General features: G+C 36.7%; 1 protein-coding gene across 1 annotated transcript in view; it reads right to left on the reverse strand.

Annotated features, from left to right (window-relative positions):
• Positions 1 to 13,884, reverse strand: part of SPON1 (spondin 1) — a 186,612-nt gene that overhangs the window by 14,556 nt on the left and 158,172 nt on the right. The window lies entirely within an intron of this gene.

A 13,884-nucleotide genomic window follows, 5' to 3' on the forward strand; every position in this document is an offset into this window, starting at 1 on the left:
CTTCTAACACAGGTTGTAACCTACAAGATGTGCCACATTGTACTTGGATTGAATTCTAAAGTTAATTAAATCCTAGCAAAGTCTGATATTTAATGCAAGCATGTTGTGCTAGCCACAAAGTCATCACATGTGGTACTAATATACCAATGAAGTAAACCCACTATTTTTTAGCTAAGAAATTAGTTGACTGCATACATCATTAAAAACTGCCTATTTTAAGGAAACGGTAAATGAATTACCTATTATGCCTCAATTCCGTGAATCCTTTTTTTTTTTTTTTTTTTTTTTTTTAGAGGCTTACACTACATCAGGTATACTTTTTCCAGGATGAATGATCTGTTTATTCAACTTAGAACATTTTGCCGTTGATAAAAATAACACTATGAGCATGGAAACACATTTCACACCCTTGACCTTCCAATTCTGCACCTACTGCCTACCAACTGCACGTCCACAGCATCTGTTTTATTGAATGAACCTTAAAGTCACAACATCCTGAAAAGTGCACTGGACCATTACATAGACAAAAATAAGTTTAATCAACACAAAAACAGAATTTGGGAGTTGCATAGAAAGAGAGAGGAAATCCTCCTTATGTTCTGCTTAAAGGCACAGCAGGTAAGCAATTAACCTAATGAATTTAACCTTAATTTACACCTGTCCATGTCCCAAAAAAGAACCAGGGAAAAGAAAACTACAATAAAATGAACGCTGAGTCAATGAAATTTGACTGACGGCCACATAAAAAGGTTGAAATGTACTTTAATGCCAAGCTGTTATTGTCTGAGTAGCACATCAGAGGTGGTGACAGTAATAGTCTATTTTGTTTCATAGAGTGAAGAAAGTTGTGACAAATTCCTAGCCATTTACCGGGGGGGTGGGGGTGGGGTGGGGGGGAGGCCTGCATCATAGCCTCTTACTTTGCTGCACATAAGCTATTAAAATTAAAATAGTGCCTATAACCAGCTAAAAGACATGGATATGCGCTTGTGTACACAACTGAATAAGGGATTACATAATTATCACGGACATTAAAGCCATTAATCAGAACAAATACTGCTCTGAAATAGCATTATTCTGAATATTTTTAAAAAGCATTACAAAAGCGAGGGGCTTTGTATAGCAGGTTCTTTTTGGCCTTTTTTTTTTTTTTGTATTGCCAGCTAAACGTACCTTGAATGCTACTTTAGGTAATGATACCTTTTTAATTAACATGCCGTCTATTTGCTTTAACACCTTCAGAGTGTTTCTAATTTAACGATATGATTAAGAAATGTGAACAGGCTTTCATTGATAGGAAAAAAAATCTCAGATATCTCAAGTTAAGATTGCAGTTTCTGACAATGGCCTGTTTCTAACTATGCTTGACACAAGTTGGTCACAAACCAGTTTGGTGTGGTTATCCCACTTGGTGCTGTCAGCTCAGGCAGCATTTTTGTTTCCCTGGTCCCTGTGTAGTCCCTGAAGATGTCCAGCATCTCCCCACCTTTATAAATACAATACACATTCCATTTCATCTAACCTGCAAATGCCTTTTGGTGTCTGGACATGTGAATGAGGGTAAATTATATTCCTAAGTATGAAATGAGATAAAGACTCTTTTTTTTTTTTTTTTAATTTAAAATTTTGCATATAGATACTGTTTGCTAGAAATTTAACTAGTAAATTGTTCCAGTTACTTGGTGCATATGCAGGAAGAAGGGCAGAAGATTAGTAAATAGACATAGAATTGTGTGAAAATAATGCATACGTGACTACTCACAAATTATGAAGGGAAATTATTTTGGCTCAAGGAAAGACAACAGATGGTTGTGAAAAAAAAAACATAAAACAGTAACTATCAATGGGAGGAACATGTAAGGAAAACAAAAGAAAAGACAGAATGGGATGAGTAACTTTGTTTTAATTGGATGAGCATTAACATCCATGAACAAACTGTGTAAAGTTCTGGCAGTGATTGTTCTTAGTTAAGAAGTCTTTTCTATGTTTTAATATGCAACTTTTTTTCCTGCCTAGTGATATTTGAATTTTAAATAGAAAGTAAATGGTAAGTGATAGAAAATGGAACTGCCATATGTGCTTGCTCTGACAAAAAAAAATGATTGAAACATTATTTTTTTTTCTTTTCCAGCAAACACATATGTTCTGCCTTACTTTTTGAGATTGAATTATGAATTTCTTTATGTGGGTGTCAGACCATCTGCCAAACAATGAAGTTTCCCTAACTCTCAATAATACACATAGCAGTTAAGACATTAACTCTTTTTATAGGTATGATGTGATTTTTTGATTAGGTTTTAATCAAAACCTAATCAATGTATATGACTATAACTGCGAAGACTTTGGTAAACACAGTACTTTACATGCAACTTTGTGCTGGAAGAGGTAGAAATTTGCAGAGGACTATGCTAGATTTGTGGTGCTAGTATACAACCCTGCATTAATCTTGTTTTCTGTTTAAAATAAGAGACTATGCTCTTTATTTAAGTGGAGCTCCATTGAACCATTAAAATAGGGTAACCCGGCTATGAGGACAGCATATGGCATTGAGTTTACTCATCCTCATTAAGTTCCTAAAATGTTAATACAGTGGAAATTCATATGGTTAAAAACCTTTGTCTTAATTATCCAAATGTATATCTGTATTTTCAGCTCAACTGAATTCAATTTCAAATTTAGATGAATTATCAAACCTGGTAAAAATTACAATTATTTTATATGGATTTTTAAACTGTGTCCTCTGAGACTTCAAGTTTTTCTTCTGGTTTTAGTGAAACAAGTATTTCTGCTCTAAAAATGTTAGGAAGATTTTATGCACTCTGTTTTCAATATAAAACCATAAAGTTACCACTTAAATCAGTTTCTGAATTGAAAGCTTTCATTTTGAAATCAAGGCCTTTTAAAAGAAGTGTTTTGACTAGCTCTGCTGATGCATAAAGATATCATGCAATACAAATGACTCCTGCATGCAGCTGTCAGGAGTACACCGACACTTCTGGGAAACTTCCAAAGTATGTCCCCTAAAGCTCAACATGTTCTGCAAGCCAGGACCACCTTATGATTTTGCGGAAAATGGTGGTTCTTAAGACAGCACATCACCATTGTGGTGGAGGGATATACCACAGGAAGGCATGGTATACCACAGAAAGCTTTCGGACCTAAAAAGCAGACATTTACCCTTGCCAAATTCAAAGCTGGAGCACTCAGAATTGGTTTGCAGTTTATGTACTTGCCTTCATGTTATCAGAAGGCACAACAACTAACTTTTTCCCCCCATATATATAAATTTTGTAGATCAGATTGTCCTTTATGCATTACTATTTCTGATTAAACTGGGGGTTAGAATTCTTCTATTTTTGACAATATTAAACTTCACTGGATTCATCCCAGCTATCTAAAAAAATCACAGAAGGAGAAAATAGCTGAGCTAGACACACCATCGTGTTACCATAGAAACAAGCGACTCTGTCTGGCCTTCTCATTCCTCTCATTTTGTACACAAAATCCCCAAACTTTGAAAATGTTTCTTAGTACTGAAGTATCATATAGTGGAAGGAAACTTCATTTGCGTCTGGACAGACAGATATTGGATTTAACCCCATTTTAGGCTAGGCAGTGCAACGTGACAGTGGAAGATAACAAGAGCGATTGGGATTTGTGGATAAAAAGTCTAGATCTTTAGAAATAAAAAGTAAAGACACATGTTGTAGTGGCACTATAGAAATAAAAAGTTGCCAGGAAAAAAATCAAAATATACACTTTACAGAACATTTATTTTGGAGGAGGGGGAGAAGAAACAAAAATCTTTGCATCACATGCTATTCCCAGGATGCATGCCATCAAATTGCTTAAAATATTTAATTATTGGGTGCAAATAGTACATCCATGCTAGGGAACAAGTACACCTAAAAAGCACAGAGCTACCAGAATATGTTTTTTTTTTTTTTTTTTTTTTTTTATGGCTTTATCTCTTTTTAATAGTACTGTATCTAAGTACTACTTACTCAGTGGTAGGTATGATAGCATCCCGAAAAAGCTCTGCAGGAATTTATTGTTACCACCACAGATTATAATTAACTGGATTTTTTTTAAAGTCTAAAACGAGAAATATTGATTATTATAATCGCACTCCTGTTCCCATGTGAGCAGTTCAGCATGAAACTTGAGATTTTTGAAGATAGAGCATTTTCATCATCTCCGCATAACAAATATTTTGCTAGAAAGCATTTTTCCATACAGGATTATGACTAAGAGATCTCAATGAATAAACTGAATGCATAAAACTAAAAAAGAATACTTATTTTAATTGACATTTTTTGATTTATTCTGTAGATAATTTATTTTTTGTCTCAGAAATGGCATCTTTATGGCCTTTATTATATTTCCTATTAAAGCTTTTAATTTAAAGAAGCTTGCTTCTAAGGAAATAGGTTGGATCCAGAACAGTTCTATGACTCTAGTTTTAGGATTTTTTTTCACTTTGGGATTTTTTTTTCCACTCATAATTAATGAAAGAAAAATGTCACATTGTAGAATGACTAAAGAATAAGTGTTTCATCATCTCCATCAGTCTGTGATATATAAACTGAAGTCTTTTTGCAAGACTAATATTGGCCATGATACAGTGTGCAAATGCTGGTTCATATATGCTGCTTTCTTCCACTTCTTGCTGTTTCACCAAAATGTCTCACTTCAACTATTGTGAATTGTTCTGCATTCCAAAAGGTCTCAAGCTCAAAATGTTTCCCCCACCAGTGTGAGCTCTGCATTCTGAATTTGTTCTCACATTCTTCTTCCAGCTTCCACTGAGTCTTTCCTAAAACTTTTGTTCATCCATTTATGCTTTCTATGGCATCTCAAATAAGGTTAGTTTCAGAAGAAATAATGAGCTGCCACAGTAACAAGTGACCATGGGAATACTGAGATCTTTACACATTCATTAAACTTGGTCAGATGTAAATGAGTTTTTCAAGTCATTGATTATCAAGTCATTTTTCCGAAACACGGCAATACAAGCCCTTTGTAGTTAAATAACTATTACAACATTTTAAATGTAAGTAAAACACTGTATTTTCCTCTAGCTTGGCATGGAAATTTCAATCCAAATACTTAATGTACAGTGAAATTAAACCAACAGAAAATAAGGTGTTGTAATAAGTATCATGCAAGGCGAACTCTAATTGATACATAACATTTCCCATATTTTACACTTGCTAAAAAATGAAACCACTGGTCAAATTCACTCAGACAACAAAGTGACTGAGTGTGCTATTTTCCTGTGTTCAGGCAAACCCTGAAATAACTTGATACTATTCTGTGCCAGCACTGAATCATAATGGGTGTAACGACAGACTGTGCAACACCCCATAGGAGCACAGAGGGACAATTCTCTGTGGGTGTTTTACTTGAGGTCTCCCCTCCCCTCCCTTCCCCTCCCCTCTTCTCTCCTCTCCGTTTAAATCTCAGGAGTTACCCTGAGATGTTTCAAAAAGACTAAAGGTATAGTTTCATTTCGTAAGGAATCTTCTAATTGAATGCACAGGAACTGGAATGGCTGCAAAATTCAAAACTGCATCTTTTCTACTGAAGTTGATTAAAGAAAATTAATAAAGTATTAATTAATAATCAATTAAGAAAATTAATAAATTAATAAATTAGGTTTTTGTAAATCAATAAATTAAAATAATAAATTAATAAATAAAAGGTTTTTATAAATTAATAAATTAATAAATAGGTACTTTTCAATGAATTTTAGTGTGCATGCTATGAGGAGTTTGGTGTGGTACTTGTGAATAATTCTACCAACCCTTAGTAAGATGTTCCAGAAAGACTAATTCACCGAATTAATTTACAGACATCATTGTCAGCTCTTTAGTCTATAGGGCTCTGGGCATTTCATTATTTTTTATCTAAAGCCTCTCTGTTATCAGAGCTGAAAGGTGCATTGATTTGAATCTTCCCCTCTCAATGCTGATTAATACAGATTTAGTAGAGAACAGCATTTGACACTGACATTGGGATTTTCAGTTAGGCACTGCAAACTGTCTGGCTCCAGAGGAGAACAGGAAGAGAGGATTTCTGGCAGGGTTTGGTGAACAGGCACATTCACGCCAAGACAGGTGGTGGCAGCAAGGCACTGAGGCACGCAGCACATCGCCTGCATGGCAGAGCATCCCCAGGATACAGGCCGTGCACACAGTGCTTTAATTTCATAACGACACTACTGAATTGGACAGGTTTTGGTTATGCGGATTTCCTCAATGCTTAAACAAACCATCTCTGTCTACGCCAGTCACTTACCTTTTGTCCCTGCAGAAAGTGGAGCATTTCCTAAGAGAGGTAAAGCATTTCTGTAGGAAGGCCATGTCCTACAGGTGCAGATGTAGCACATAGGTGTACACGAGGTGCTTTCATTCTGTGCCAGGGTCGCTGTGCGCTTGCCAGGGGCTGACTGGCCTTAACGGCTGCATGAGGGCGCTTCTGCCACCCTTCTGCTTCAGGCTGCTCAGTGCAGGGCAGCACAGCCCGGCCAGCCGTGCCGCCACCACACGCGTTCCGCACGGCCCGACCTGACCCAACCCAAAATGCCACCAAAGGGACGTGTCTGGCATAAAGCGCTGCACGGTTTCAATCCAAATGTTTGTTATAACTAACTGCTGTGAGCCATGTCAAATTAAAATATGGTAAGGGAAAATAAGGACATTGATACTAGTTTAGTTTTACCAAAATCAGAGGTACCAAGCAAGCAGGGAGAAAACAGAATTATTTTTTTTTTCTACAGTAAGATGCCTGGTCAAGGCCATGCACTGGGCATCCATTTCTTCTTCCTCCAACTGTCTCCACATTAAATTCTCCAAAAAAAGTTATTCCCAAAGTAGGTAGCACAACAAGGTAATGATTTTAAATACGCCCTATAAATATTTTTTAATATAGAACTTATCAAGGGCAAAATGCTATCTCTAAGCCATGGAATGGGAATGCTTACATTTTATCTAAATATACAGTTTAGAACGAAATAGATAATTCACATATATGGATAGGCAAATTCATTTCTTATGTTCTCCAGACACATGGGAATAAACATCAGTTATATAAGTTATTTTAAAAAGATTATTTCTGAAATATTTTAATAAAATCTTAAAAATATTCCTCAAATAATGTATTTATTTGGTAGGAAAACACTTGCCTATTTGAAATCTTCATACTGCATTTATTATGAATAGAATGCAAATATACTTAATTTACCTATTTCCAGCACAGAGAAATTAAACAAGTAATGGAAAATCAGTTTCGACTAGATCTAAGCAAACTATTTGCACTATCATTTATTTTAAAATGTATTTTTGGGTGAACATAAACATTTTTTCCTAAGTTGAATTCAGTAAAAAAGGAAACCAATGTAAGTGTTTTCTTTTCCAAAATCTACCTAATTCACTCATTCTATTTTAAATACTGTGAAGGTGTGTTTTAAAAAAAAAAAAAAAAAAAGGCTAAAAACCTGGAAATGGAACAACATATTTTTGTTGGCCAGGAACAGTCTCTCTTCCAAGGCAGCCAGGGAAATGAAAAAGCTATCGTCATTTGCATAACTGCCATAAAATAAAGACAGAGCGATTTCTAATTAATGGGAACATGCCACTGAGCTGTACTTACTCCACACATACCCTTCCCCATCTTACAAAGCTGGTTAACTCACTCTTTACCAAACATTTTCAACATGAATCTCTTTCTCAGAGACTCTTCTGCCACCCCTTCCTTTCTTTTGAGGGGCAAATCCTAGTGATTGCTTTCTTTCTCTTGCTAATAAATACTTTATATTCCATGTAAAGTTGAGCAAAAAGAATACTATACGTGATAGTAAGGCTCTCACTGTGGAGGTTGCTTTGACTTTTACATTCAGAGACAGGCGTTGCCATTCAGATCTCATCAGGAGGAGCAGAGAATTAAATGTAGACCTTCCATGTACCAGGAGAATCTTCCCTATAATGAGGAATAGTCTTTATTTCAATGGCCATATGGATGTGTGGCTAACAAACAGCATGCCTGAAGATTTCTGTCAGATCAGGCCCTTGCTGATAAAATAGGCAGGGGAACAACTGAATTATGGAAGTTAATTTGGGTTGGTTGCCATCTGTTGCCTATCAGAGGTCCCCTCACCCTTGAGAAAACGTAGTCAGCTCTGGGAACACTGAAAGTTGGTTGTATTTTTATGCGTTTAGTAATGTCACTAATAGCTACTTAGGTATGTAAACACTTCAGAAACCTTCAGTTGAAGATGAAAGCTGAAATTTTGGGAATTAGGTGTTTACAGCAAATGGTTGTTTAAATGCTTTCCAATGTCCTTTTGTAAATTAGCCTCTCTCTGTGAACCATGCAAAACTTGCAGTGTGTGAGAAGTAAAAAGAGAGGCTCAGCAACACGTAACATTTACAAGGCTGGAGTCTTTCAGCTCTCTGCCATCTGATGGAACTGATTAGATAATATTGGTAACAGTAATGTTGTCACAAATTGTTATTAAAGCTGCTTTCACTGCTGAAGCTGTCTTAAAAGTATGCAACTGTATACACAGCCTTGGGCTGTTATCTTTAGTTTTACACAAGGATATTTATCAGTGAGACGAGACAATGTTAAGGGTGTATGAGTTGTAAAGAGTAGGATATCAGACACAATAAATTGAGATCTTCAACAAGGAAGAGTAAGATGAAGAGAGAGTTATTTCATTACACTTCAGAAGATAGTAAAGAGTTCCATATCTGACTTAAGTGGTTCTCCATTTAACAGTATATAAGTAATCATCCAATGACCTAAATATTGACGCTACCTTGAGGAACAGTTTTGGGGGCACACAAGCAATAAGTTACAGTGAAAAGAAGAGAAAAGAAGAGGAAAAAAAGGAGGGGGGGGGGGAGGGGAGGGGAGCAGAGCCGAGAGGAGGCATTGAATTCCCAAGGACTGTGATGAAGACTCACAAAGTACAGCAAATTCACTGCAGGATCAAAACAGTGATGACTGTTTTCCATGTTTCCAAACATTTGCTTTTTTACTCAAATTGTGGCAGAAGAATTCTGGGAGAAAGTAAAAATTGAAAGAATTTTCACATAGAACAAAGGCAGGAATATGTAAAAGAATGTGTCTGCATCATTTTCTCCAGGGAGTGTTACCCATCAGCCCAAACATATATTGGATCAGAGCCCTTTTGCATTTCCCATCACCTTTCTATAGGATACTATTTGATTGATTTCTGGAAGAGTTTGCTTTATTGCCCAGCTTAGTCATTTTATCTGTCTCGATGCTGAAAAATACACTTGGGTATATTCTGTCTTATTTTCTGATGTTTCTCTGTGCAAGCCAGGAAGAACAGCCCTAACCTCTTCATAGTCAGAGGAAAGATACCAAGGATATGTAAAATTTGGAATGGAAGGGGATTGATGGGATAATTTGTAAAGGATGAAGAGCATTCTAACTTACAAATTGTTGGGACTAAATTGTTCTATCCATCTGAATTGTAAAGGAATAGGCCTCCTTTTCTGCCTAGCTTCTCATTCGAATGCTTACTGAAGTGTTTTCAGGTAATCTCCAAATAAATGGGGAAGAGCTGCTTAAATGGAAAAGAAATAGAGTAAGGTCTGCAAACAGTCAGGAGGAAGAAGAAAACCACAGGAGCATGACCACTCATTCAAACATTACAGAGAGCTGAAACGGAAACAGGAGAGACATAAGGAAGGAGGAGATGATATTTTAGACTTCAGATAGTTCCAAATTATAATCAGGAAAAATACTTATCACTTCAATATACATTGGTTATAACTAACAATGGACGGAGGAGGTAAAAAGTTTGGAAAAAAGTGTTGCTTTCGCATAGAAGAAAAAAAATAAGACAGGAGCATGAAAAGTAACATTGATGAATATTTCAGGAAAGCCTAACCTTTTAATATAAGCTAATCTCATATCTTGAATATTTGCATTGAAATATTTTGTTTACAGGTTGATCTATTAAGCCTAAAATAATTAAATAAACTAGAAAAATTAATTTGAAAACACATGATATTCGTAATAATAATTACAAGCATACTGATGGAGACCTCTCTCCCAACACATTCTTTCTCCTAACAGGGGCTCCAAGGCTGAAAGGGGCAGGAAAGAAATGGAAATAGGCATCTCATTTGTGCAGGGAAGTGAGGTTTTCTTGCCATTTTTTTTAGTCTGCAAGGTTTTTGGTCAGAAAGCTAAAGCCCTTTTTTCAATCAATAGTTATTTTTCATTTTTACAAGTCAATAGTGCCTGTTCATGGATCAGGAACAGACAGAATTAACATATAAAAATACCTGGAAAGATAGAGTATCTAAAGCAGTATTTAATAATTTATATGATACTGAGCATTTAGTAATGGAATATATAACATACTGGAAAATAATGTCCATCCCATGTCTGATCCATGTTTGTATTAGGAACACTTCCTTGCCTGGAAAGGGATTCCAGGCAAGAATTTTAAGGGCATTAGCTCCTGTGGAGTGTGATGCATACTATCTTTGAAAGTCTTGTGCTCTGTATCACCAAATTCTGCTGCCATGCATGGCCTGCTTATTTTGCAGTTGCCAGATATGCAGATTTGGAGACCAGTTGTACCATCTGCATTTGCTGTATTTTATCTTTCCCTTTGCCAAAGGCCAATGATTTGAAGCTGATATGAAAGTAAAATTTGGTTCTGCCTGAAACACAGCTGAGAGAAAGGCAGCAGTGAGCTGTGCTCTTGTTTATACAAGTAAGATAAGAAAATCTACTTCCATTTGACAGCATATTGTATACTGATACCATTACGCTCAAGGAAGAGTGCATTCCCTGCAAGTACTTTAAAGTCAGAATTTCAGACACACAACTTGATAATACAAACACATGCAACAGTAAGTTGGTTTATTGCTTGGTATGGCACTCCTCTCGTGCTCCCAATGTTGCTCTCTCCATCAGGCAGTCCTAACACTAGCTCACAAAGACTACCCAAAATTGTCTCCTGCATGCATCAGTTTAAGCGAGTTTTTTGCATGTTGGTGCCCCGGGTAAGAAACTGGACGGAGAGTAATGAAGATTAATGACAGGAAGCAAAACAAATAAAAAAGCATGACAAAGAGCAAGTACATATAGGAACTGAGGAGGGGAATGATAAGAGACAGTGAAGTACTAAGCTTATGGTGGGATGTAGTTCCCATACCATGCTGTCTTACTGAGGGATGACAGGATGTCCAAATGTATTAGCCTTAACAGTAATTAACAGAGAGCATTTGAGAAAATTACTCAGTATCATTGTAGTCTTCCCTGCTTAGCACTGACAACTTTTCTCAGCACCTGGTGTAATTTATTCTATCCAAACTCATGTCTGAAACTAAAGACCTCTCCCTGGGGAGGCAGTCTGTACCCCCTCGATCTGCATGCAGAAGTCTATTTCCTTCCTCCTAAGCAGAAGAAAAGCTCCAGGTTACATTTCCCTTCTTACCTCTGGTGTCAAGAACTGAAGGCTTTCAGCAGGACTGTCAGGTTTAGACACAGACTTACACACTTCTTGGCCTCAGTCTAATGAGAGCTTGAAACATTACTTAATGAGGTACCACTGGCCCTGAGGAACTATAGCCTCATTGACCAGCACTGACAGAGGAGAAGAAAAGCTCTTTAACTCCACGACGCATCCATGAGAGGTGCCTGGCCAAGATGCCCCTCTCACACATTTTTACAGGTGACTGGAGTGGAAGCAGAAGGGCTCACCAACTGCTCCAGATCTGGGTAAGAACGAGCAGTTGCTACAGGCTCTGTCTCCTTTGCTGTTTTGGAAAGAAGGGAGGGGAGCTGATAGCCCCAGGGGCATACTGAATCAGGAGGAAAACTCAAGTGTGAGCAGGCTGAATTTGCCAACTTTGGGTACTTCAGGCCTCTGTGAATTAGCTCAATAGTATTATGCATTTTGTAATTGTTGTAAAACACATTCAGAAAGGTTTTTAGGTTTTGCTTATTGTGACACATTGTAGCACCTGTTTGACACCAGTATCACACTATATTATATATTAGATATATAACTCATGATTATGCAAAAGAAGGTTATTCATGACTTTTAGTCAATTGTTGATTAGTAAGATGGCTGTGTTATGCATAATAATAGACCAAATGTTTCTCCTGAGCAGTCATTATCCAATACTTGCACAGCTCTAATCTAAATTCCAAGAAGGATGATCCATAAAGGGAAATTAACACTAGAAGTTAATGGCAGTTGAAAAATTTGTCTTCCTTTGCCGCTTAGATGCTATTTTTATATGGAATAGAAAAGAAGAACATCATGGCAAAATATGAGAAAACAAAATAAAAAACAAATATCCAACGGTATCTGTAACGTGAAGTAATATTTGTTAAGGGAATGCTTGTACAACATTTGAAAGCACAAACACCTAGATTTATTCCTTTTGATGTTACTAAAACGTAAGAATTAGCAAATAGAAAATGTAAGAAGTGACTGGAAGAACATCTGGAGGATGTTGCAAAAGCTTTTACATACACGTTTGTGGAAGAATATGCCTAGAAACATGGCAAATAGTACCAAGTCCCTTGGGTTCATTATTTGCATATCCTTTAAAAAGAAAATACTAAAATTTCAGAAGAATAATGCCATAAATAAGGAATGCTATTACTGTCAATTTGATTGACCAACTGTGTAACACCAGCCAAAAACAGCCTAGCTCACAATTCCTGTGCAAAGCCTACAACTATGTCTCACAGTTAAAACATATTCAAGTGACTGAAAATCCATCTCATGTGCAGGTAAGTTGCTCCAAAGGTTGGTCACACTGGCCTTTCCCCATACCTTCAGTGAGAATTTCCTTGTCACAAATTACCATAGCTTCCATGCTATGAGAGATATCATAGGTTTTCTTTGCTAGATTAATGAACCATCAGATACCAGAAATCTTTTCACTATGTAAGCTGTGATCACCTCGTAACCCCCCCCTTTTTTTTCTTTTTTTTTCTTTTTTTAATAAACCAAATAGCTTAAGTCCTAAGCTGCTTAAGAGTTTCTAAGCCTCTTATGTTAGGGAATGTTTTCTAAAAACTGCTCTCTTCTGGTAGCTTTTTTTCTGACTAACCTCCAAATTTTCACATACTTTCTGAAGTACAGACAACAAAACTAGACACAATATTTGTCTAGCTGCTTCTCTTATGTTTTTTACAGAGGAAACAGGACTACCTAGTCTTTACAGTCTTGCAGTAGAGTAATTGCCCTGCTTCTCCATGGACTTAATTTGACTCTCATCTAATGAGGGGGCCCCTTATATTGAGTTCTCATCTTTAGTCACATCTTGTAAGCCTCTCTCATTTGGGCCTGGATAATTAGTATGAGCATCGGCCCAAGCACAGATAAGGTATGCAAGAACTAACCCACACCTCATTCCCCCCCACAGACCAACCTATAAGCTCAAGGGTATCCTGACAGAAGAGCTTTATCCTCGTTTCTGAAGAGTGCCAGGGAGCCCACAGTTAGGATCCTGGGAAGCTACTTAGATGTCTCACATGATATAATATATATGGTTGTACTACCATTAGGATGACAATGCTCTCATAGAGCATTTCAGAATTTTAAATAATTTTAAATTAATTGTAAAGAATTATCCTTTAAGAGATTTTGCTGGTGGATTGGGAATTTCCTCAGACAGAAAACCCATTATATCTTTGCATTATTTACTGTATTGGCACAGTGTGTTAACAGGACACTAAAAATACCATGTGTAGAATGGTACAATATCTATTTGAGCAAGCATTGCATAAACATTCTTGTCCAATGAAGGCACAAACTCCATGGGATGATCCTTCTTATGCTGTACCAGTTAATGAACCAATGCATGTAAAACA

The sequence above is a fragment of the Cygnus atratus genome, chromosome 5 (assembly GCF_013377495.2).
Source record: "Cygnus atratus isolate AKBS03 ecotype Queensland, Australia chromosome 5, CAtr_DNAZoo_HiC_assembly, whole genome shotgun sequence".
Taxonomy (NCBI): Eukaryota; Metazoa; Chordata; class Aves; order Anseriformes; family Anatidae; genus Cygnus; species Cygnus atratus.